At 35.5% G+C, this 26,576-nt stretch overlaps 1 long non-coding RNA gene across 1 annotated transcript; it reads left to right on the forward strand.

The window, feature by feature from the left end:
- The first annotated feature begins 11,193 nt into the window (after nt 1-11,193).
- LOC141578830 (uncharacterized) lies at nt 11,194-26,053 on the forward strand. Its single transcript, XR_012509575.1, has 5 exons — nt 11,194-11,457; nt 16,789-18,316; nt 18,928-19,071; nt 20,176-20,274; nt 24,891-26,053. It is a non-coding gene; the product is annotated as an uncharacterized LOC141578830 (long non-coding RNA).
- The last annotated feature ends 523 nt before the right edge of the window (nt 26,054-26,576 follow it).

Consider the following 26,576-nt stretch of genomic DNA (forward strand, 5'->3'; position numbering starts at 1 on the left):
AATACTCGGTGAGGATAAAGGTGGTCCTTTAGAGACGGACAGCAGATGAACTACCTGGAAGAAGTGTAACATGCCTACACATTTCTTATTTTATGAGCAGTTCGTTATTTCTAGATATCTGACCATTGTGTCTGCAAAGAAGCAAACAAATGCACTGGTAAGGTATCAATTAACTCGCTTTATTTATAAATAACGTGTGGCCTTCTAACAGTCTGATATCCTATACAAAGCTCAATAACCCAAAAGTTCCATATTTGTCGATACCTTTGAATATACAAATGTCCTTTCTTCCCAATAGTTTACCTGATCACCTCATTCCTAGACACAATCAGAAGTTGTCTCAGATTTAGATAAGATCTATTTCCCTGGATTTTCATAACACACATCTCCATGCCTCCCATCCCCTTGAGTAAAACTGAGATAGGCTCTATGCCAACAATGAAACAATGAATAATGTTGATACAGAGAAATACATGCTTTAGGCTTGGACAGGGTAGACATTTATTTGGGTCCATCCACAGTAGGAAAGAGAAATAATCAATGCTCACAAGTGTTGATTCTACCTGTGGTATATTTTATTGAGTTGTCAGTTGCCACCAACTTTCCTTTGCTCATTTATGGATTACCACTTAATTTAACCAGAAAGAAAAGATTTTTAAAATTCTTTGTGAATATCTTCCATGGAAAGAGTTTATGGAGGCCTTATAACAATATGGAAGAAAATTGTCCTGAATATTTTCAGTGAATGAACCTTTTTTTGTATTCCAGCTGGGAGGAAATTGGAGCGCTAACACTCTTGGCATGATTGTTTCCAGTATTGGAAATATTAGCCTCTCCAACCACTTAATAAAAAGTATCCTCCTGAATCATGAGAAAGAAGATTTATGTCCTGGCATTAAATTAGTTAGAGCTGTGTTTTCTTCTGAATACTGAAAGCCTGAATATTTATGAGACCTAGGATCAGGAAATATGATATTACAAGTACAAGGTACAAGTCTTAAAAAAAAATCCCTGAGAAATTAGAGTGCAGAGGATGGCATGTTTCTACCTTTTTTTCTAAGTAAGAGGAAAATTTAGCAAAGACTACAGAATGTGTGAAGGCACCCTTATGGCGCTGGAGAATATAATTCCAGAGACGTGGTCAATCAGCAGATACCTCCTACCCCTGGGTTTCCTGAAATGGGCTCTATAAACATTGTGTGCTATTCTTCTATCATTGTTTGTCATATAATTATGAGTTAGCAGAAGTGGGAGTGAGGAAGCTAAAGGCACTGCAGAGAAATCAGCTTTGTTAACAAAACATACAAAATATAAGAAGAGGACAAAGAGAGTAAAGGTCCCATTTTATAGAAAAAAATCCCATATTTTCTATTAAAAATTAATGTTTTACAGACTCACAGATATGGAAAACAAACTATGGTTACCAAAGGGGAAATGGCTGGTGAGGGATAAATTGGAAGTTTGGGATTAACAGATACACATTACTATTTATAAAATAAATAAACAAAAAGGTCCTACTGTAGAGCACAGGGAACTATATTCAATACCTTGTAATAACATATAATAGAAAAGAATATGAAAAGAAAAAAAATGTATGTATATGTATAACTGAATTGCTTTGCTATAAACCTGAAACTAACATTGTAAATCAACCACACTTCAATAAAAAATAAAATCTAAAAAATGAGGGTTTTATGGACAAATTAAGATTTTATTATAAGTCAAACAACTTCTCCAGACAGAAACACGTGCTTCATTAGCAAGGTCTCCGGGGACTGGTGTGTCAATAGACCTTAGGATTTACCCTCACAATGGAAACGGGTGTGCAGAACTTGGGCACTCAAAACTGTGGCCACCTGAGCAGCAGAGATAAAAGATGATCTCTGTCAGCATCATGCAACTCACCCCATCAGAGATCCCCAACTGCGAGAAACACAAGGCAGGAAGATGCCCTTCAGGATGGTGAATCGTTATCTCTTATTCAACAAGGAGCTTTGTCTTGTTGAGTAAAATGCACCCAGTTCCCACAGCCTATCCCACCTAATAGAGAGACAGGGATCGTGTGCTGCTTGCTGCTTTGGGAGAACTTCCTTGCAAATGCTCTGAAACTGACTCTGGCGTAATGATGTCCCCAAGTCCTGTACGGATATCTAGTTAAGACTGAATGTTGTTTTGGGACTGAGGGATGTATTTTTTTTTTTTCATTCTTTTGTATGTGGCTATTCCTCTGGTGGGTAAGACGGCATGCCGATTTCGTGCCAGTGCCTAGGGCTCATACACGTCTTCCTGGAATTGCGCCATGGGAGGAAATGATGCCAGTGGAACGATCTTATAAAAGCTACTTTTTATGGAACTAGTTATTGGAGAAGGACGTCAAAGGTCTAAAGGGGGACATTTTTTTTCCATAAAAAAGAAATGCTTGACTCTATTAATAGTAGCAGTCTTAATGTTATGATTTTAAAGACTCGTAGAATCATTCCAAAGTGTGCTCTGAAATTCTCTGAGTCATATAATCATTCTCAAAAGGCAGAAAACAATTTGCCTAAAAAGCATCTACTATCTAGAATTTGCAACACAGGGAACTTTTCCAGTGGTCCCTAAGACTGGCAGCTCATTCTTTCAGTGCTGTTTTATCCAATTCTTTGTAACAAATAATTATTTTGAATAGTTTTATCAATGAAAGAACTTTGATCCAAGAGTTCCTATCTGGAGTTATATTCTCTGTATAATCATTAGTCTTGTTGAGAAAAAAATATTTGGCATCGAGACAACTCTCAGTTCCCAAAACTGCTTCGTAAATCAGGAATCACTGAATAAATATTTTTTTAAATATTGACTTTAATATTATGAAGAGTCAGGTTTCCCAAAGAAACATGTTTTTTTCTTCAGACCTGATTAATGATGAGAAAAGGGATTTTTTTTAAAAAAAAGTAAACTAGATAGTGAAGATAGTATTGCATTAATTATAATATTATTAAGACATTAAAAAATACAATTTTTTCCAACCTTAACTGATTGTGTCCATTGTTAATAAAAACAGATTTTGAGAATGAGAACACAGTGTGAGGTAACTGTCATTGAAACTAACGAATAAAGTCAGAATATCATGGGACAATTCCATATAAAAGGTTACTGGTCAGCATTAAACACAAATGTTTCCATTCCCACTTGGATCCTTGTGCAAATTCAGCATCTAAATACCAGCTTTCATGTTTATGGCTTTTCTTCCCCACTCATTTTCCACTTGAAAATAATATAATGATTTTTTTTCTTGGTCAGTCTCCAAAAGGCATTGACTTCTCTAAAAGAACCACTAGATTTTATAGTACTTAATGAGGTCGAAAGAATATTTGTTTTACCACCGTTGTGGTAAAAATATATATATTTTCCTGATCAACTTGAATATACCCGTATACCATACACGTAGAAATTGTTATAGTGAATCCTAGAAGTGAAGTTGTAGCTCCAGGGACCATACCACGCTTCTTGCGATTTCGCTTCAAAATGAAATGTACACGAGACAGAGTCTATCAGTTGCCATCGTGATGAAGATGTAAAAATGGTACTCTTCTGTTTATGCTCAGGAAGATGTATGTGTACGAAGAAAGAAAGAAGATTTCTTGTCATTAGGGAAGGACAGTGAGGATTTTGCTTAACATTTCTATAGGCAGATCACGAGCAAGGATTTGGGCTCAGACAGATGTGGTGCCACGCCACCTCCACAGCTATGCCGGTGCAGGGACATATGCTCCCTTCAGGGCTTCCTGTGAGTTGTGTGTAGTTTGTGTAGCTAGTTAGTTAGAGTGAGGGATTGAAAGGAAGCAGCCTAAGAGTCTAAGAGTAGGCATTTACGTTGTGGCTTGTTGACTCAAATGCTATTAGTTCTTAAACTTCAGGAGGACCCTGAACCCAGAGAAAAAAGCAAAAATAGCCATGCCAGGTATTACCGAGGAATAGATATGCAAACGAAAGAGCTCCACATAGCAAAACAAAGAAAGTAACTAACTAAAATTGTCTCTCCATAGGGCAGGAACACTAGGACTGGTGGTTAATATTTACTTCCAGCTTCATTGTTGGGATCATCAACATTGTTTCAAGACAAAGTATCCATAAGTCACATGAACTCAGGCTAAGATCCTCAGCTTCTGATTATCAGAGTAAGATTATCAGAGTAACTTCACATTTCTGCAACTTTCTGGAACGGAATACCAGAATAGAGGGCACGCCATATTGGTTGAGACTCATGCTAAATTACTTAATGAGTGTCAGATTTTCCATTCCAAGGACTGAAATAATTACATAGCCTAATTTCTTGCACTTGGCACAGCACCTACATTTTACTCTAAAATATATATGAACACCAACCTTTGAATGGAATCAAAGAGATTCATCCTTTTACCTGATCTTCCTGGCCAACACGTGCTTCATGTGTTGTGACGGTGTTGTGCTTCAGTATCACCAGCAGAGGGAGCACCAGGCTGTGAAGGGCAACCACATCAAGGGACACAACGATGGATCTTCAAAAGCGCTATCCTACCATCCACCTGGACCAGCCTGGGCCAATGCCTTTCCCCCAGGAGCCACAGAGCAATCTGAAGACTTTCTTAAAGGGGAGCCAGTTATTCTTGGGGTAAGTACAACGAAGGCCACCTAAGGACTGTGATGTGGCTTAACATTCCTCTAAATTTGCCCTGGGTCAAAGCTACAGGATTACACGAGAGTGTGGAGTGATCGCGGTAGTTCCGACATCAAGAGGAAAATAGGGCTTTTAGGTAAGAGACCATCAGTATTATTTAGCCAGATCACTCAACAGTTTTGTGTTTGGGAACACTAAATGAAAATTTTGGCACTGGTCTTCATGGAATTTCCCCAAATTAAGAGACCTGAGTCATTCACAACCTGCAAACATGGCCTAGCATTCTAGGAGTAAAAAGATCCTAAGGGTAAAGCTTATGTCTGCTCCCTCACGGGCACTTTCTTGTTCTCTAGGTGAGCCAAATCATGACTGGCCTGATGAATATAAGCCTGTGGATTATGGTCAAGTTCTTACTTTTGTTTCACAACCTACATCTACACCTATTTGACACTGCATTTACCTTCATTGTCCCTTTGGGACCAATCTTTGTAAGTGAATTAGAATCACTGATTTCTCTATGACTTAGAATATTCATACAATCCTTAATGTTTATCTCATTTATCATCTATGAGCATAGACTTTGGGGAAAAGCATTGAGAAGTGTTTGGTGTTAGGAAAAAAGACTGCAGATAATCTATTCATGAACTAACTCATTGAACTCTACCTTAGCACAGTTACTCATATCTGGAACTGTGTATTTTGTGTCTGGAAAGAGAGTTACAAAGAATATGGTGAGTTTACTGATAATTTCAGAAAGTTAAAAGAGATGTAGCAGAGATCAACCTTGATTTCCAAAATAATGGAGATGTCTCAGATTCACAGGTCTTGCTTTGCCATGAGTTGAGGTCCCAGGATGTGACCTATCTCCTGACCTGTTCCCCTACAGGTCATGTCATTTATGTCTGGCTCACATGACAAATTCCCTAGTAGTTGATAGCAACTCCTGGCATAATTTTTATAGGTTCCAATTTTATTTTATTTTATTTTATTTTATTTTATTTTATTTTATTTTATTTTATTTTATTTTATTTTATTTTATTTTATTTTTCAGTGGAGGTGCTGGGGAGTGAATCATAGGTTCCAATTTTAAATATACTGCACACATATGTATAATCATTTGCTAGGTTCAAGGGTGTAACAATAGGGATTCAGTTTCTGATTCTCTTTCAGATCCGTGGTAGCCTTGGAATAAACACTGTGGCTGCCATACTAGCAGGATTGTCGCTGATCATCCTTGCATGCAGTTTGGCCTCATTTGAATATTTCATGTCACGCATCTTAGTTAACAAACTCATGACTGTAAGTATTTCCAGATCCAGTGAAAAGATTTTCTGATATTTATCTACTTATGCAAAATTCCTCACAGATGATTTCTCATTACAGGTGAGCAACAGAGTACAGATTAAAACTGACAAATCACTTAAAGAAAGAGGGTCAGGGCTTGACCTTGAGTGAATAAATATCTCTGTATGGTAAACTGGTGAAGTTAAGATTTAATTACATCAGGCGAAGCTAAATAAAACCCTTACTTAAGATAAGATCAGAATGGCTACCAATGAATTCATTTAACAATTGTGATTCCTGTCTTCACTAAGGCAAAAAAGGAGCAAAGTCTAGGTGTTCTGTTCCATTCAAAAACAATGATAAACAAAATCCAGGATCTTCTCGAGATAGTTTATTTAACAGAACTGACATTAATGTATTGAGTATGTGGTGCAAATTACTATGAGGTATGAAGGGATCCTAAAACATTCTCATTTTCAGACACTTCAAAAAAGCATGGTTTGCAAACGAAAAGGCTTTTTATTAGTTGGTTACATGGAGAAAGAGTGGAAAACAGGATCTCATTTCAGTTGTGTGAAAACTATAAATGAATGAAATTGCAAATGTTAGAGTTGGTAAATTTGTATAGTTAATTATATGCATTTCTGCCTAGATTTTATCTGTAGAGAAAGCAAAGGTGGGGTATTTTACCACCACTGATGGTATGCCAGCTACTTAAGAATGAGGGTAAGCAGGGTTCACGCAGAAACTCCCTTGCTTGGTCCTCCCATCTCTTCTGTACGCGTGATTGTAATTTACAGGGGATCGTGACTGTGGAGCTCATCCTCACAGCACTTGGACTCATCATCTCGGTGTCTCTTTCTGCATTTGGATGCTGTGCTATCTGCTGCGATATGACCGCCGTGAGTGTCTGTGATCCAGAGAACTTAGAATGTGTTCTACAATATCCCTCGTCATTTTTACATTTATGTCTCTACATTTTGTTTAAAAGTTCAAAGTATATAAAACACCTGAGCCTCTGTTTCATGTTTGGACCCTGTAGTGTTCTGTTCTGCCCCTAACAGCCACATGCATAAGATCAAACTAGCATTAGTGGAAGGTGCCTGGGTGTGTGGCATATATCCAGAGGGAACTTAAATTTGAAAAGATACATGCACCCCAGTGTTCACAGCAGCACTCTCTACAATAGCCAAGACATGGAAACAACCTAAATTTTCATTGACAAGTGGAAAGAAGTTGTGGTATATTTATACAACAGAATACTACTCAGGCATGAAAAAGAATAAAATAATGCCATTTGCTGCAATATGGATGGACCTGGAGATTGTCATTCTAAGGGAAGTAAGCCAGAAAGAGAAAGAAAAATGCCATATGATATCACTTGTATGTGGAATCTAAAAAAAAAGACAAATGAACTTATTTACAATATAGAAACAGACTCACAGACATAGAAAACAAATTTATGGTTACCAGTTGGGTGGGAAAGGATAAACTACAAGTTTGACATTTGCAGATACTAACTACTATATAGAAAATAGATAAACAACATATTTCTACTGTATAGCACAGGGAACTATACTTAGTATCTTGCAGTAACCTATAATGAAAAAGAATATGAAAATGAATATGTGTATGTATATGTATGACTGAACTATTATGCTGTACACCAGAAATTGATACATTGTAAACTGCCTATACATCAATAAAAAAGAAAGAAAAGAAAGAAAAAAGGAAGGAAGGAAAGAAAGAAAGAAAGAGAGAAAGAAAGAGAGAAAGAGAGAAAGAGAGAAAGAGAGAAAGAAAGAAAGAAAGAAAGAAAGAAAGAAAGAAAGAAAGAAAGAAAGAAAGAAAGGAAGGAAGGAAGGAAAAAGAAAAGAAAAGAATTAAAATAGATCCCACAGGGATCTGCCTGACATTGGGAGAATGAGGGCCATGGGCAAGTGAAATATATCATATAGTTAAATATCATCTATTGTGTTTTTTTCCTTCTGCAGGTGGTTGTCGACTTATCCTCCAGTGAGTGCCGACTTGCCACGGCTGATTCTTATCATGATTATGATGACGTAGCTTTCCAACCCACTTAGTTGTTTGCTGTCTCAACTCTTGAGCTATTCCTACACCTGCTCTAATTATATTCTTCAAGGTATATTCGTAATCAAGTAGTAAATAGTTTAAAGTGTCAACAGCAAATTGTTGATGTTGGCTCTGCTACAGTCTGTCACTTTTTGCCTAATTTATGAAATTACATTTGAATGTGATAAATGAAGCGTATAATTCATCTGCGTCAGTACTGGCATCATCTCATAACTTTTGTAGCATGAAAAAAGAGACCTGTCAGAAAGGTTGTAGGTTTTCTAGGACTCTGGTCTGACCTTGGGAAGTAGGTGTCAAAACTACCAATCCACACGATTTCTCAGAAGCCGTTCACTTCAGACCATATACTTAACACTATACTTGTAGTTGTTCAATGGACCAGCTGTGCTGTTTCTGACACTTTCCCTACAGAGTACACATTTCCATGAAATACATGAATTAAAATAAACCCTATTCTTATTCTCTGACCTCGCAGTTGGCATGATTTCCTTTCATTTCCGTTTTAGTATCTTCCACACAATTAATATTTGACACCATGAGGTCTTTTAATCTTAGGGTTCTATAAAACCAACCCAGTGAGTAAAATGTGACTGAAGTCTCAAAATAGGAGAATACACTCTCTGCACACAGGTTCCCTTCTTCAGTGATTCTCCCCTGCAGGTCCTTATTCCCCTTTGCCTCATGGATCCTGATGCAGCCTGAAATAGTCCACACACTGTGCCACACGGGAACAGTCATCATCACATTTCAACTATTTTGAAAGACCTGGAACATTATCAATTTATAATCTGTAGCCAAAAGACATGTGTTGTCCCTCTTAGTATATGTCTAGCCAAATTTTTTGGAGGTAATAGCAGGTGGCTGAAAGCAGAACTGCCTTGCATCATGTGCGTTAGGATAAGACACTGGCGCCCCACTGTGTGAACCCAACATAGAAAGTAGTGTGATTTGATAGCGTTTTGTCAATGGCAGTAAACACTAGGCTAGGATCTATGCAAACAAACAAACAAACAAACAAAAATGTAGACGAGACTTCCACTTGCGGCTTAACAAATTAAACTTTATCTCTTATTTTAATGCTCTTCTTCCCCAAAGCAAAGTCCACTATACTGGAGTTTGGAGAGTTGAATTTGAGACCACAAAGATTTACTGATCAGCGGTTTCAGAAACCATGCAGGGTGCTATGGCGATGAAGTTTTTAAAAAAAAAAACAAAAAGTTTTTCTAGGCAATTCAGCTTAAAAATAAAATGTAGTTAGTCCAGGGTGTGTTTTTAGAGTGAAGAAGAATATATATGCCATTAATCCTGTAGGATGAAAGTAACAATCTATTAAATGAAACTTTGAAGTCTTTCCCAGACAATGGAATATATCTCAATATAGGTGGAGAAAAGTAAAGTTTTCATCCTGTTAAGGTTTTGAAATTTTAGAGTTTCTTTTTATATCACTTATTAACTTGACTAATATGGATAACAAACGAATAATTTGACACTGTAGGAAGATTCTACAAAATGGTGGTGTGGCTATGCTAATTGTTTTAATTACATGCTGTAAATACCCATTCTAAATTAAATATAGTATGATCTGGGATCAATACACAGGTCACACCATAATAAAATTACCTCTACATTCATTCAATATTTTAACAATTTGCGTCTTCCAACCCGTGAACGTAATATCATGTTCTATTTAATTAGCTCGTCTATGGCTTCTTTTACCAGCTTTTGTATTTTCCACATATTGATTCTACACATATTTTGCTAGATTTAAACCTATTACTTTATTGCTTTTTTGGTGTTACTTTAAGTGATATATTTTATTTTAAATTTAAAATTTTTTACTGGTATATAGGAATATAATTAACTATTGTATATTGATCTTGCATCCCACAATTTTTCTATATTCATTTACTACTCATTTAGAAGATATTTAAAAAGAATCTTTGGGATTTTATACACAGATAATTATATCTTCAATAAGGACATTTATATTTCTTACTTTCCAAACTGTAAGCCTTTTCTTCCTTTTCTTGCCATATTACACTGGCTAAGACTTCCACTAAAAGTTGAATAGGACGAGTGAGGGCAAATACCCTAATGTTGGGGAATAAGAGGGTACATTCAGTCTCTCACCATTCAGTACATTATAACTGTAGCTTTTTGTATAGCTTTTTTCAAATGAGAAATCATATCTATTCTTATTTGAGAGTTTTTCTTTATCATAAATGAATGTTACATTTTGGCAAATTTATTTTCCATATATTGAGAAGATCATATGGGTTTCCTGATTTATTCTGTTAGTATGGTGAATTGTATACATTGATTTTTAAAAATTAAACCAGTGTTGCTTCTCTGAACTAAATCCCATTGGTTGTGGTGTGTTATCCTTTGATATACTTTTGGATTTGACTCAAAAAAAAATTGTTGAAGATTTTTGCATCTATGTTGAGAGTTATTGCTGTGTAGTTTTATTTTCTTATCACATCTTTTTCTTGTTTTGGTATTGGAGTAATGCTGACTTCATAAAACAGAAGAAATTATGTAGAATTGTTTCTTTTTCCTTAAGTATTTGGTAGAATTAGCCAGTAGTATAATATGGAGATGGTTTTGTTGCTGTTGGAATGGTTTTGTTATGCATTCAATTTCTTTAATAGATATTGAACTATTCAAGTCATCTATTTATTCTTGAGTGAAAGTTTATAATTTATGTCTTTCAAGTAATTATTCTATATTCTTCAAGATGTAAAATTTATTTCATAAACTTATTTTATCCTTTTAATGTCTGTGGATTCTGCAGTGATGTCCTTTCTTTTACTCCTTACATTGATCATTTAATTTTCTCTCTTTTTCCCTTGGTCAATGTGAACAAAGTTCAATCAATTTTACTGATTATTATTCTAATATTCCTCATTGGAAATATACTTATTTTATTTTTGTGAAAGCATAGTTAATAAGATGTGAAAGCAAAGACCAAGAGAAGTTGGTTGAAAAGAGAAAAAACTAAAAATTAAAAAAAAAATGAGCTGAAGCAAAAAAAAAAAAGAAAAGAAGAAGAAGTTGGTTGAAAATGTGAACTAGAACTTGCTTCAAAGGAAATGATTTTATTTCCTCGGTTAGAAGAACAAATACAGTCTCTGTCAGATCTCTGTCAGATTAATGAAAAGACATGGAAAGAAAGAGGATGCTGAAATAAAACTACCAGTGAGCACTGAGGATTATGCTTGTAATGCTTCTAATGTCGAGCGATGAAACACAATTTATACCAACTTTGTCTAAACACATCAGAACTGCTTATCTGGCGGGTGTGGAAATATAGCAAGTTAGGAAGCTCACAGAGATCAGAGTGTAGATTTTCTCCCTCACGTGCTGGCACTGTCTTTGATAGATACGGAGGAGACAAGCTTAAGACTCGAGGCTTCCACGTCTGTGTGCTGCAGCGGTCCCAGGTAGGCAGAACTTTTCTGTTCCTCTGTATCAGGGCACCAGAAAGTACCTTTGTCTATACTCTGAGAAGCAAAGATGTAGAACCTGCCAGACAGATTGGAAAGAACGTGGGCTTGAGGCAGAGACAGTCCTTTCTTTCCACTTGTCGATATTCAATACCAAATACTTCAGGAAAAAAAATTTAGATAATATGCAAAGTGTCTGTAACTTAGAAGAGTTTGATTTTGTCCTCATTCCTGCTGTCTGCCTTTCTTATTATGCAAGCGCAACTTACCCATCAGTGGATAGGTAGAAAGACAACATTAACAAGGAAGTTTTTCTCCATCCATATTTTCTAGCAGACTCAATTTAAGATACAGGGGAATAATTTTATTAGAGTTGTGACATAGAGACTTTTCTGGTTGCAATCTGCAAGGAAAATTTGAAACATCAAAACTGGAGATGGTGAGCCAGCTGAGTTTGTAGGAATAGTGAGAATCATGAGGATTTCATAGCTAATGTGATAGAGATACGATGAAAGAAATTGGGTAGATTTGAAGCTATATTAACTAATGAAGGGTGATAGGATTTTGACGTTAATATTTAAGGTGAAGACAATATGGTAAACAAGGCTAATTTTTATATTTTGAATTGAGTAATTAAGAGATACTGCAGTGTTGTTTTCTAAATAGACAGCAGAAGTGAAGAGCAGGACTTTTTGGAAAGAGGATGACTATGTAAATGTGAAAATCTTACTCAGAATGTTGATAGACAGTTGGATTGTAGCTTGAAGGAGCAGTCAAAGGCTGAATTACTATTAAGACTTGATAGAATTGTTTTGTATACAATTACATGTATCTGAAATAAGAATCATTAAAGACATCAGTGAATAAAAACGTGCCCACAGAAGATTACGGTCAATGATTCTGAGCCTGAAATACATTTGTTGAGAGGATGGATGAATAAATGAGGGAATAAATTAACGAGATTTGCAGTGAGGAGTGACAGGGAATACTTTTCAGAGTCAACGGTTTATTTTCTCCCAACAAAATTGTTCTGACAGCAATTGTTACCTCAAACACTCAAACTTGTCATATTTCAGGGAGTAAATAAGGGAGGTGTTAGGCTGAGCCATGCTTTACATAAAGAGAGCAGATTTTGTTCAACAGACCTGTGGACTTTGGTCCTGTGTCTATAAATATGTCCGTGAACTTGAGCAAGTTATTTACCATCTTCGTATGTAAGGGTCACCTTTTACATATAAGGTATAATAACCAATCGAGTTTTTAATGAAATGAGTATTTATGAAATATTAACAGACAAGAATCATCCACCAAGAAAATTAAAAAGTTCTCTCATAAGCACTTTAAATACGATCACATAAAACAAATTCCTTGTTTCAACTCTTTAATTGAAAGCAACTATTGGGAAGAGAAAAGTTGCATTGTTTTAATTAATCTTACGTGTCCCATACGAGTTCCATGCTGAGAAATCTTAATTTTTCATTGGGACTGCGGAGAAGTTTACACACCCAAACACTGTTAGAGCCAGTGTAATTTTCTGTCGCTGTTGTTTAGAAATTTGATGTGAACCTCAAGAGCCAAAAATTATGCTTCCATTTTGATCCAGAAATTCTATAAATAAGCGGTTATATGAAGGATCAGATTCTAGTTTACAAGAGTGGCCTTTCTGAGGTTTGTTCTACCATGGAACTCCACCACTATTTTCAAAAATGAGTACCAAAACACATCCTAACTAACTTCTTCTCTTAAATTAAAATTTTTAAGTGAACTAATTAATTTTACATTGAGTTATAATTCACATACATTGTATTAGTTTCAGGTATACAACTTAATAATTCTATATTTTTATATGTTATGAAATGATCACTGCAATAAGACCAGCTATGACCCGTTTTCAAAGTTGTTACCATATTATTGACCACATTCTCTAGATGTACATTGTATCCCTGTGACTCATTTATTCTGTAGCTGGAAGTTTGTTCCAGCTAATCCCCTTCATCTGTTTTGTCTGTCTTCCCACTGCCTCCCCTCTGGCAACCACCAGTTTGTTCTCTGTATTTCATGAGCCAGTTTCTGTTTTGTTTCGTTTGTTCATTGGTTTTGTTTTTAGATTCCACATATAAGTGAACTCATGCACTATTTGTTTTTCTCTGTCTGACTTATTTCACTTAGCATAAAACCCTCCAGGTCCATCCATGTTGCTGTAAATAGCAAGATTTCATTCAATTTTATGGCTGAGTAATATTTCATTATATATATAAATATTTATGACACATCTTCCTTATCCATTCATCTGTGGAGGGACGCTTAGTTTGCTTCTATACCTTGGCTATTGTAAATAATGCTGCAATGAACATGGGGGGGCATGTATCTTTTCAAATTAGTTGTTTCATTTCCTTAACATAGATAACCAGAAGTGAAATTGTTGGATCTTATGGTAGTTCTATTTTCAGTATTTTGAGGAAACTTCATGCTGTTTTCTGTGATGTCTGAACCAGTTTCCATTCCCGCTAATAGTGCATGAGGTCACACTTCTCTCTACATCCTCATTAACATTTCTTGTTTTTTTTTAACAGGTGTTGCTTTGGTTTGGATTTCCCAGAGGATTAGTGATGTTGAGCACCTTTTCATATGCCTGTTGGCCATCTGTGTGTCTTCTTTGGAAAAAAATGTCTATTCGGGTGCTCTGTCCATTTTCTAATCAGTTTGGTTTTTTATACTGAGTTGTATAAATTCTTTATTTTTTTTTGTATATCAATCCCTTATTGAATATATTATTTGCAAATATCTTCTCCCACTCAGTGGGTTGCCTTTTCTTTCTGTTGGTGGTTTCCTTTGCTGTGCAAAAGCTTTTTAGTTGGATGCAGGCCCACTTGTTCATTTTTTGCTTTTGTTGGCCTTGTCTGATGAGACATATCCAAAAAACTTTTGCTAAGATTGATGTCAAAGGAGTAGTGGTCTATATTTCCTTCTAGGAGTTTTATGGTTTCAGGTGTTAAATCTAAGTCTTTAATACATCTTGAAGTGTTTTTTCATAGATGCTGTATGAAAGTGGTTTAGTTTCATTCTTTTCCATGTAGCTGTTCAGTTTTCCCAACACCAATCATTGAAGAGGCTGTCTTTTCCCTATTGTATATTCTTGTCTCTTTTGTTGTAGATTAATTGGCCATGTAAGGATGGATTCATTTCTGGGCTCTCTATTCTGTTCCATTGACCTGTGTGTCTGTTTTGTGCCAGTGCCACACTATTTTGATTATTGTAGCTTTGTAGTATAGTTCAGAATGAGGGTTTGTGATTCCTCCAGCTTTGTTCTTCTTTCTCAAGATTGCTTTGCATATAAAAACGTTGTTTGTGATTTAATAGACATTTTAGGATTATTTATTCTAGTTCTGTGAAAAATGCATTATTTTGATAGGGACTGCATTGAATCTGTAAATTGCTTGGGGTAGTATGGATATTTTAATGATATTGACTTGCCCAACTCATGAGCATGGAATATCTTTCCATTGACTTGTGTCATCTTCAATTTTTTCTTCAGTGTCATCATTTTCAGAGTACAGAATTTTCACCTCTTTGGTTAAATTTATTCTTAGGTATTTTATTATTTTTGATGCAATTGTAAATGGGATTGTTTTATTCATTTCCATTTATGATAGTTTGTTATTAGTGCATAAAAATACAATATACTTCTGTACCTTAATTTTGTATCCTGCAACTTTACTGTCCATTTGTTGGTTCTAATAGCTTTTGTGGATTCTTTGGCTTTTCTAGATTAAGTATCATGTCATCTGCAAATAGTGACAGTTTTACTTCTTCCTTTCCAATTTGATTCCTTTTATTACTTTATCTTACCTAATTTTTCTGTCTAGGACTTCCAATACTATGTTGAATAAAAGTGGTGAGAATGAGCATCCTTGTCTTGTTCCTGATCTTAGAAGTGTAATAGTAGCTGTGGGTTTGCCGTACATGGCCTTTGCTATGTTGAGGTACGTTGCTTCTATACCCACTTTTTGAGAGTCTTTATCATAAATGGATGTTGAATTCTGTCAATGCTTTTTCTGCATTTATTGAGATGTTAATATGGTTTTATCACTCTGTTTTATTAATGTGATGTATCACATTAATTGATTTACAGATGTTAGATGATCCTTGCATCCCTGGAATGAATGATACTTGATCATGATGTATGACCCTTTTAATGTATGATTGAATTAGGTTTGCTAATATTTTGTTGAGGATTTTTGTATCTGTGTTCAAAGTTATTGGTCTGTAATTTTTGTGGGGTAGGGGGCATACTTGCCTGGTATCAGGGTAATATTGGCCTTGTAAAATGAATTTGGAAGTGTTCCTTCCTCTTCAACTTTTTGGGTATAATTTGAAAAGGATAGGTATTAACTCTTCTCTAAATGCTTGGTAGAAGTCACCCATGAAGCCTTAACTTCTGTTTTTTGGGAGTTTTTGAACTGAGTGTTCAATTTCACTACTTATAATCAGTGTATTTAAAATTTCTATTTCTTCATCATTCAGCCTTGAAAGATTGTATGTTTCTAGGAATTCATCCATTTTTTTTCTAGGTTGTCTTATTTGTTGGCATATAATTGGTCATACTGTTCTCTTATGATCATTTGTATTTCTGTAGAGTTGGTTGTAATTTCTTTCGTCTCTGATTTTATTTATTTGGGCTCTTTCTCTGTGTTTCTTGATGAGTCTGGCTAAAGGTTTTCCAATTTTGTTTACCTTTTCAAAGAACCAACTCTTAGATTCATTGATTTTTTTCTAATTTTTTTCATCTCCATTTCATTTGTTTTCTCTCTGATCTTTATTATTTCCTTGCTTCTACTAACTTTAGGCTTTGCTTCATCTTCTTTTTCTATGTACATTTAGATCGTTTATATAGGATTTGTCTTGCTTCTTGATGTAGGCCTGTATTCTATGAATGTCCCATGGAGTAGGCTAAATAGATGTATCACCACTCCCATGGTTGGTGTTTTTATACAATTCTGTGGCCACATGCAATTTAGGGGGAAAAAAAACTGTGCTGGAGGTTTACAACATTCCTTAACCTAGAATGCCTTACAGTTACCTGGGACTTAATATTTCCCGGCCTCTTATCATCTCTCTTCTTGACATACAGTGTTGCTTATCACATCAGTGATAGCAGGCTTAGCAGCATGAACACATGAACACCACTTGGCCAATGACTTATCTTTATATGTGACAAGGACCTCAAATAAAACAATCATGGTATCTACTTCCATTACAACAAAAGTACAGTGTTTGGCATACAACAGTGCATATCTGATGCTATTAACAGATGACCATGTATTACAGAATGAACAAAACTTTGGATTCTGATGGGATGACTGTGGACATTCCTCCAAACCAAAACCAAAGAACCTCATTAGGAAAGACAGAAACACCTGATACCTTGGACCATCTACAAGACTTTTTGCAGGAATTCCTGAAGAGGAATCTAAAAGCTCTTGGGGTAAGTAAACCACTAATAAAGAGTTTGAATGAGAAGAAGCTGGGAGCTATATTGAGGATAGGGGATTATTCTGGCTAATGATACGCTTGGCAAGGTGGTGTCAGATTATTACCTCTGTCAATCATTCTGTGGAGTAAAATAAAGACATTTTGATTAAAAGCAAGGAACCATGTTTTTATGGGGATGGAAAGGGTGCAATGAGAAGAGATTATAGAAGTCCTAATCTCCTGGATGAGCCTTATAATGACTATACTTACTTGAACAAGGTTAAACAATATGGCCCGGGCCTCTGAAAATGGAGCAGATTCTCCAGGCACTGTCTTTTTTTCAGTAGATCTTTTAATGATTTTCAAGGGGGGGGGGTCAATCCTATGGGTAACCATGATGTTTGGGGTCAAGTGGTTCTCTCCCCTGAAAAATGCCCACTATTGTCTTTAAAATATGTATTTTTATTTTATTAGTTTGGATGCTGGGTAATTCTGCTTATTTTGTCTCTCATCTATGATTGCTGCAAAATGCATCTTTTATGGGTCAGCTGGATATCTTGCTCTTGTTTCTGGAAAGTACAGAAGTATTTTCTTCTCATTTTACACAGGCTTCCCTTTGTGGGGGGCACTGTCTGTGAGTATTTCATGTACATCTCAAGTTAATGATCGCTCAGTTATTCACTCATTCATCAAATCATCACAACTTGTGTGTTTGGCATGTTGTCAGTTCTAGAGTACTTTCAAAGATATTTAGTTAAGATTTAATTTCCAACCTTTAATATGTGTCTAATATAATAAGACCCTTGAATTCTATGCATTGGTATATAGCATAATGCTATCTTGGTTTAGGAGAAAATCCTGGAAGAATTGGAAGAAGAGTCTTTGAAATGTAATAGTTTTGGGCTTGGTGGAGAGGCTGGGGGGTGGGGAAGTGCTACTCTTCTTGTGTCATCATCCTTCTTGGCCAAATACATTGAGATAAATGCCATGTAATTTGAGCTCACATCTTCCCTCTTCTTCACCCCAAAGTGTGTCTTCAAACTGTATCTACCCTACTTTATTTTCTCAATATTGAATAGTTTTCCATTATTGTTTTTATGTCTCCTATTTTGCTAAGGAAATTTTACTCCTCATAAGAAAAAAAAAAAGAATGACTATGATGCTTTAATCATGTAGTGCATACACTTTAATAATCTGCTTTCCTCAGAGTTTTGAAGGGATGGCCCATGAAGGGGGCACTAGATATGAAGCAAGATATGCATCTGGCAGTGGGGTGCAAGGGGTGAGTTGGAAGGAGATGTAGATACCTTTCTTATCTTATAAACAGTGTGTCATATCTGGATCTCTGGCTATTGTGTCTGCCAAGAAGCAAACAAAATTACTGGTAAGTTAACAATTTCCCCATTCCTCATTCAGGGAGAAAATGAGAACATATAAACACGAGTCACTCAGGGAATTCATTATGTTTTAGGACATTTCATCATGTAACTGTTCCTTTGGGACAATGAATTATGTAATTATCCTATGACTAGACATAGATAGGGTGGATCTTCCTGGATTTTAGAAATGCTGATCCCTGTATCTTATCACCATAAGAAGTGTGGTCAAAGTTTATGTAGTTATTAAAGTCTCTTTGGTGGTGGGACAGGGGAACGTTAATAAAGAGACCAGCATGGCTTAGGTCTGAGTAAGGCAGACTTTTATTTTCAGTGGAGGGAAGAGCTAACACAGAGCAGAAACTAGAGACACTAAAATGTTTGATTTTTATCCTATTCATGGTATGTGTTTGTGAAATATCAATTCTCTCCAATTTTCCTTCTTCCAATTGTGATTTCCCATTGAACTGAGTTGGCAGTATAGGGGTAATGGATGTCTGTAGATCGCACAGATAAATTTAGGGAGTCAGAATTCCCCTCCTGGCTTATAGGGTCTAGAAACCCATGGTCCTTAACTGTTAAGCTAGTTATTTCCTTTTTTTTTTTTTTTTTTTTCCAGCTAACGGGGAATCTGGGTGCTAACATTCTTAGCACTGTGGTCTCAATTGTTGGGATCTGTATTCTGTCATACAGTTTAATAAAAATTTTCCACCATGATTGCAAGGAAGAAACCATGTGCTTTGGCATTAAATCAATTGCAACTGTAAGTATTATCCTCCTCAATTCCAGGAAGACTGAATGTTTATTTGAGCATGATGAAGATGAGACACAATCATTGATATATTTCAGGAACATGACAAAAATTCTTGCTTCTAGATTTTTTCTAAATCCCTCCCTAAAGAGGTCATATTTAAGAAGGGAAAAATATTTCTCTATAATGGCAGAGAGCCCCAAATTCTGTGATCTAAATTTTATTTCTCAAGAAAAAATGGTGAAGAAATAGACTGAAGATATTAAAATATGAGTCAAAGATTGGGGTAATGTTACTTTATCCTTCATTATTTTAAAATTATTTTGTATTTAAGGATTCATTACTACTAGGATTTTAAAAATAAGTATTCCCCAAAGCTAACAGAGAATTATTATTTATTCTGACTTGCCAGTATCTGAGAGTAGACCTTTTTTTCGCAATAAGGCCATGTGAAAGAAATGGAGATGGATGGTTTGGTGCAGAGGAAGAGGTGAGCTCACCAGTAGAAGAAACCAATAACATTGCAGTGTTAGAAGATAAAATTTTCTTATGAGGACAATGACCAGAAGTTTCACAACTGTTATTTTCTTTTATCCTAAAATGTCTTCAAAATTTAGGAGACCTTCTAGTTTTAATTAGGACTCTAATGGAAAGTTGAAAAATTTTAATATTTCCCTGGGGAGATCTGAACCCTTGCCATTTCTCCCATGTGTATTTAGAAGTGTAGGCTTGGCAAGCATTGGCAACATTTATGGTATCTATTATAGATTAACAATAACATCAATAAGAATATTATTAATAACCCATCACCACCACCAATAATTATAATACTATTCCTAAAAATCAGATGTGGGATAATCATTGTGAATTCTGAAATATCATCAAGTTTTACTTCCCATCTTGTATTAATATATCCAGGAATCTTGAGTATCATCTCTAGCTCTTGTTTTCTATAGCAGCACATGTATTTCTTGGTTCTGACTCAACACCTTGCCACTGTTTTGTATAGCATGATGTGTCCCTTTTTGAGGGCCTGATGTGGAGCTCTGAAATAAAACTTTCTAAACAACCGTCAGGATGGAAGATAATGCCATGAAATTTTATTTTCTTTAACAGGGACTTGTAACTATCCTAATGTTCCTAACCTCTCTGCAAATTTTAATTTCACTTCCTCTCTCCGTACTCATCTATAGTGTGGACAAGAATATTGGCTGGGTAAGTACAATTCTTGGAAGAATGAGGATGAATTGGACTATTTCATTAAATCCTGTTTTCTATGATTCTTTACCTTTGGTAAAATGAACAAAAACTATAAGCAGTTCTGTGGATAACTTAGGGGCTGCTAGTTATGTATTGAGCACACTTGGAATACATGGTACAAAATTCTCTAGTTCATACAGAAACTCTCACCCATTGGTATACCCATGAATTCAAACACTCATTCATCCATTAATTCATTCATTCATCTATTAATTTACTATATGAAATACACAATTTAGTGTGATGAATACAGAAAGTATATACCATCCAAAAATAATAAGAGTCAAGTTATAATGAATTGAAAAGCCTGGAAGAGATGAAATATATTATGGCAGACATACCCAGTTGAACATACAATAAACTAGAGATACAAATATAGTTAAAATTTTTTGTTTCATTATCACATGTAATAGATATAAGTAATATAGAGCTGGCAGTATACTTTTTCTAACCTTATTACATGGCCTTTTTTGGGTTAAAATTATTGCTACTGCTGTGTATCAGTTAGGGTCAATTTGAACAGAAAAATGGAAACATTTATTGAGTCAGAACTTCCCTAATTTTAAGTATAAAACATTTGTTACAAGCAGTTGGATTACATGATTATAAGGGATGGTTAAGCAAGTCTGAATTACTTAGGGCAGGCAGTCAGGAAAGAAAGATTGTAGGTTGGCTTGAACCCATGGGCATGGTGGAAGGGGTCATCCAGAGGTGGAATTTCTCTCTCGTATTTTATTACAAAAAGCAAGAAGAAGCCGAGACTTGCCTTTAGCACTTTGTTTGTAAATATGCTCAGCTGAATATCCAAATTCACCATTTATTAGTTATGCTTTCCAGGTAACTGCAAGAGAAAATTCTGTCAGACATTTTGCCCCTGCATCACAAGATCCTCTCTCCAGTTTCAAAAATGTGTTCCTCACTCCTTTCTGAGCCGCACTGACAGCATTCTCAATGTCTTTGTTTCCACTAACAAACTATTTGAAGTATTTTAGGTGTTCTCAATGCTCATTGTCAAAATTCTTTTCAAACTTCTTTCATCCCACTTCCCAATCTCAAAGCCACTCCCATATTTTAGATACTGATTATGGGATCACCCCATTTCCAGTACGAAAACACATGGTAATTTTCTATTGGTATGTAACAAAAAGCATGTCAATTTAAAGCAATATGTACCACCTGCTTACTAGCTCATAGTTCTGTAGATCAGAACCCTGGGGGGACTAAACTGGATTCTCTATTCGGGATCTCACAAGGCTGAAGTCAATGTATTAGCTGGACCTGACTCTTATCTGGAAACTCTAGGATAAAATCTGTTCATTCATTCTTGTTGGCAGAATTCAGTTGCTTGTGATGAAAAGACTGAGTTTGTTGGCCAGGGGTCACTTGCTCTTAGCTCCTGCAAGTCTCTCTCAGGTGTTTTCCTGTGGTTCTCTCCACTTAAACAACAGAGAACTTCCTCTTTGTCAAACATCTCTCATGCTTTGAAACTTTCTAACTTCCTCTTCTACCATCCAGAGAAAACTCTCTGCTTCTAAAGGACCTCTGTGATTAGAGTCGGCTCATCCAGATAATGCCTTTTTTTAGCCACGTGATGTAACATAATTGCAGAAATAACACCACTAACATTCTGCCCACCACACTTCCTTTCTTTACATTTGTGCACCACCCGGTGAGAAAAGATACAGAGAAGATGAAGAAATATTTATTTCTTGTAAGGTCATGGATCTAAAGAGACTTCTGAAACATGTATCTTCCCGCATAGCACATTGACCCAACATTTGTTGCATGACCACACTGCTCTGTAATGGAGGCTTCAGAATTCTGTCAGGTTCAAGTTTAGCTAAAATATATAGAGTTTCTATTATGAAAGGGAAATGAGCAGCAGTCTCAATTATCTTATTCTATATAGCCACCAAACATTCACATCTACCATTCTCTCCATGTATAAAATACAGTAACCAACACTCAAAGAGCAATAACCCAAACCATTTATTGCCCTGTAGTCAAATGCCAAGATCTTTGTATATTTCTAGTTCTCTCCAACAAATCCTGAAGTAACTCATCATGATGATGTCTGAAAGACAAATTATTTGCCCTATCCCTACTCAGACTCATTATACAAATATGCTATACAAAAAACAAAAACAAACAACTTGGAGGAAAAAGAGAAATGTGAAATTACTGATCTATAACAATTACAAAATTTTCTAAGGCAGGAATTATGGAGAGTCCCTGCCCCTTGAAATGATATAAAATACTTAAGTTATATCACTTCTCTGGGAGGAGTTAGTTTATCCATTTTCCTCTCTGGCCCTTTGTACGCTGATTTTCACGTCCATCACTAGAATAGACATTGGCAACTACACCCTTCTTAGGTGCTTCTCAACATTTGCTTCCCACTTCCTGATGGTACAGGAAGTGTTGGAATTGCTTTATATTTCAAATATGCCCTGATTGTTGGAAGCCAGGTCTTTGCCATCTATAGCAATGTACTTTCACCAAAAACAGGGGTGGAAGGATAAATCTTTTACTGTCAAAATGTAGCTTTCATCTCTAGTTTTGTGAAGGTGGTTCCAACTCTTACTATCACATTCACATCCCGGCCAGCAGAAAGAAAAAGGGATGTGAGAATACACATCCTTCTTTTTAAGTGTGTAACTCCGAAGTGAGACACATTATTTATCCTCACATTTCACTGTCTCCTATTTAACAAATTTGCCCATAATTAGCTGCAAAAGAGCCTAAGAAACACAGTTACAAGTTTATCTCCATAAAAACAAATTATGTTGTCAAGAGAAGAAGGGAAATGTTAGTAACAGATCCATCGGTTTAGTCTTATAAAAAAGTTGTGAAAATATAATAATCATTTTTTACTTTAAAAGACTCACATTATTTTCTCTCATCAAACAGTCATTAATTATGAGACACATAGAAAACCACACACAAAAAAGTTGAAATTTTACGCACACAAAAATCATAACCTAATGAAACTTACAAGCTTCTGCACAGCAAAGGAAACCAGAAATAAAACAAGAAGAAAACCTACGGAATGGGAGAAAATTTTTGCAAGTGAAACCGACAAAGGCTTGATCTCCAGAATATATAAGCAGCTCATACGACTCAATAAGAAAAAAATAAACAACCCAATCCAAAAATGGGCAGAAGACCTAAACAAGCAATTCTCCAAGGAAGACATACAAATGATCAAAAAGCACATGAAAAAATGCTCAATATCACTAATTATCAGAGAAATGCAAATCAAAACTACAATGAGGTATCACCTCACACCAGTCAGAATGGCCGTCATTCAAAAATCCACAAATGACAAATGCTGGAGAGGCTGTGGAGAAAGGGGAACCTTCCTACACTGCTGGTGGGAATGCAGTTTGGTGCAGCCACTATGGAAAACAGTGTGGAGATTCCTCAAAAGACTAGGAATAGACTTACCATATGACCCAGGAATCCCACTCCTGGGCTTGTATCCAGAAGGAAATCTACTTCAGGATGACACCTGCACCCCAATGTTCATAGCAGCACTATTTACAATAGCCAAAACATGGAAACAGCCTAAATGTCCATCAACAGGCGACTGGATAAAGAAGATGTGGTATATTTATACAATGGAATACTACTCAGCCATAAAAACCGACAACATAATGCCATTTGCAGCAACATGGATGCTCCTGGAGAATGTCATTCTAAGTGAAGTAAGCCAGAAAGAGAAAGAAAAATACCATATGAGATCGCTCATATGTGGAATCTAAAAAACAAAAACAAAAACAAACAAACAAACAAAAACAAAGCATAAATAAAGGACAGAAATAGACTCACAGACAGAGAATACAGACTTGTGGTTACCAGGGGGGTGGAGGGTGGGAAGGGATAGACTGGGATTTCAAAATTGTAGAATAGACTACACTGTATAGCACAGGGAAATATACACAAAATGTTATGATAACTCACAGAGAAAAAAATGTGACAATGAGTGTGTATATGTCCATGAATAACTGAAAAATTGTGCTGAACACTGGAATTTGACACAACATTGTAAAATGATTATAAATCAATAAAAAATGTTAAAAAAAATCATAACATATTTAGACACTCTTAAAGGCTCATTTATATTTTATCAGTAGCTCATCATTTTCTAACCCACCAGTGATGAACCACATACACAAACGTCCCAAGATTGACTGGCTTATATTCTTTATACCCAAATCATAAAGGAAGGAAGTAAGCCCTATTACGTCCCCTTATTTTTATTGTTCAAGAATTATTTCAATGATATGCTTACATTTTCCTTTAGCTTCCTCAAACTCTATAAATACTAGTATGTGAGTTAGCCCAATACTCACCTGGCTAAATATCTAGAAAAAAATAAATCATGGGTTAGTTTTAGTTATGATTGAAATTGATCTCAACTTCTACCTTGTTTGGAGAACAACCATGAAACTTCTCTGGGTCCAAAGTCCACACAGCTTACCTTTTGAATAAGAGAGCATGTATTTGAAAACAAATCACTGAGGACTTTAAATTACATTCTTCTGAATGGTATTTTGGGTTATTTACAGATTTCTGCATTGCTTTGCTGGAAATCAGCTTCTGAAAGTCCTTATCAAGACTTATTGCCTCAAACTTCAATCTATCAAGAACTTGAGCACAAGAAGCAATGCCATCATGTTAACTCACAGATACCAGTAAACAAATATGAGCCTGTACCTCTGTATTTTGGATCCACAGTGACAGAAAGAAGTTCAAGTAAATATATGCATATGCGGCTATAACTGTGTAGTTCAAAGTCACAGAGACAGCAACTAACATCTATGACATCAAGAGTTTTGTTGTACCCCTTCTTTTTTCTTCTGGTTGGTTGTCATTGCTGGCTAGGTTATGCTTTGATTAAAAAAAAATTAACCTTGAAATATTAGTGGCTTAAAACATCAGAAGTTTATTTACTGCATTCTTCACACGTTTATTGCTAGTTGGCAGGTCACTTCAGACCCATACTGATATGGGTTCTATCAAGTAGAATGATACAATTTCAAAATAATTTTTCATTTTACCAGGTTAGAGGAAGGAAAATTTAGAGGTTGGACATTGGCAATGAAATACTTTGGCTTGGAAGAAGCATGTGTCACTTTTGGCCCAAACCATTAAATGGTTACACTCCCAGCACTAACTTTACGGGAGGTGGAAAATAGAAGGGAAATGTAAAACATTAGTGAATAGTATTATCTCTACCAAAGTTTTCTTTACTAGCCATGATCTAGTATCTGAGATCGTAAACCCATGGAAATCATGTTCCCTCATTCATTCATAATTGAACATAAGAAAGAATTTCAGTTCCTACAACTCTATGGTGTACAGACCTAAGGTTCCATCCCCTCCTTAAAGCTTGGATGATAAACAGCAAATTAAAGATAGAGTTCCCTGGACTAATTGTGAAAATAGTTTTCATGAAGCCTTTGCTCTATCACTGATTTTGAATATGTTTATTTCCTCACTAAACATCAATTTTCTTATTTCTGAAATGGTTGAGCTTGTGCTTACTCAGTTCAGATGGTTATATCTGATTACACCAGATGATTACTTGGTTACTGGCTTCCTTGATATAACCAGCAAAGAAGATAGTAAATATATGCAAAAATACTTTTAATTATATGAAATATTATGTATTATAATATTTTTAAACAGCATTAGGTTAATTTAGATATACTGTACCATTCTAAGTACATTCCGCTTTTGTGATTTTTATAAATATAAGGTATGTCCTTAATAAAAGCTTATGTTGGCTAATTGACTCAGTGACAATTAATCTAAGTGTTCTCCATTTACCTAGAGGAATACACCCAGAATTTTTCAATGTCTAGTAAAATTGAAGCTGTGTCTTATGAAACCAAGAATCCTTTTCCTGTGCTATAATGGTACAATAGTCACTAACCACATATGGCTATTTAAATTTAAATTATTTTAAATTAAATAAAATTTAAAACCTAGCTTTCTCAGTCTCAGTAGCCATATTCCAAGTGTTCAATGACCACTTGTAGAGAGTGGCTATCATATTGGAAAACTCAAATGTAGAACATTACATCATCATGAACATTAATGGAGAAATGATGAAATTGGAACAAAGTCTGTAGTTTAGTTAATTTAAACAATCTGGAGTGGCTCTATTTTTTTCAGAAATATTTGACCTCAGAACAAGGAGGATTGCCAGAAATAAACAGAGATATTACATAATGATAAAGTGGGCAACT

Source organism: Camelus bactrianus, chromosome 10, assembly GCF_048773025.1.
Source record: "Camelus bactrianus isolate YW-2024 breed Bactrian camel chromosome 10, ASM4877302v1, whole genome shotgun sequence".
NCBI lineage: Eukaryota > Metazoa > Chordata > Mammalia > Artiodactyla > Camelidae > Camelus > Camelus bactrianus.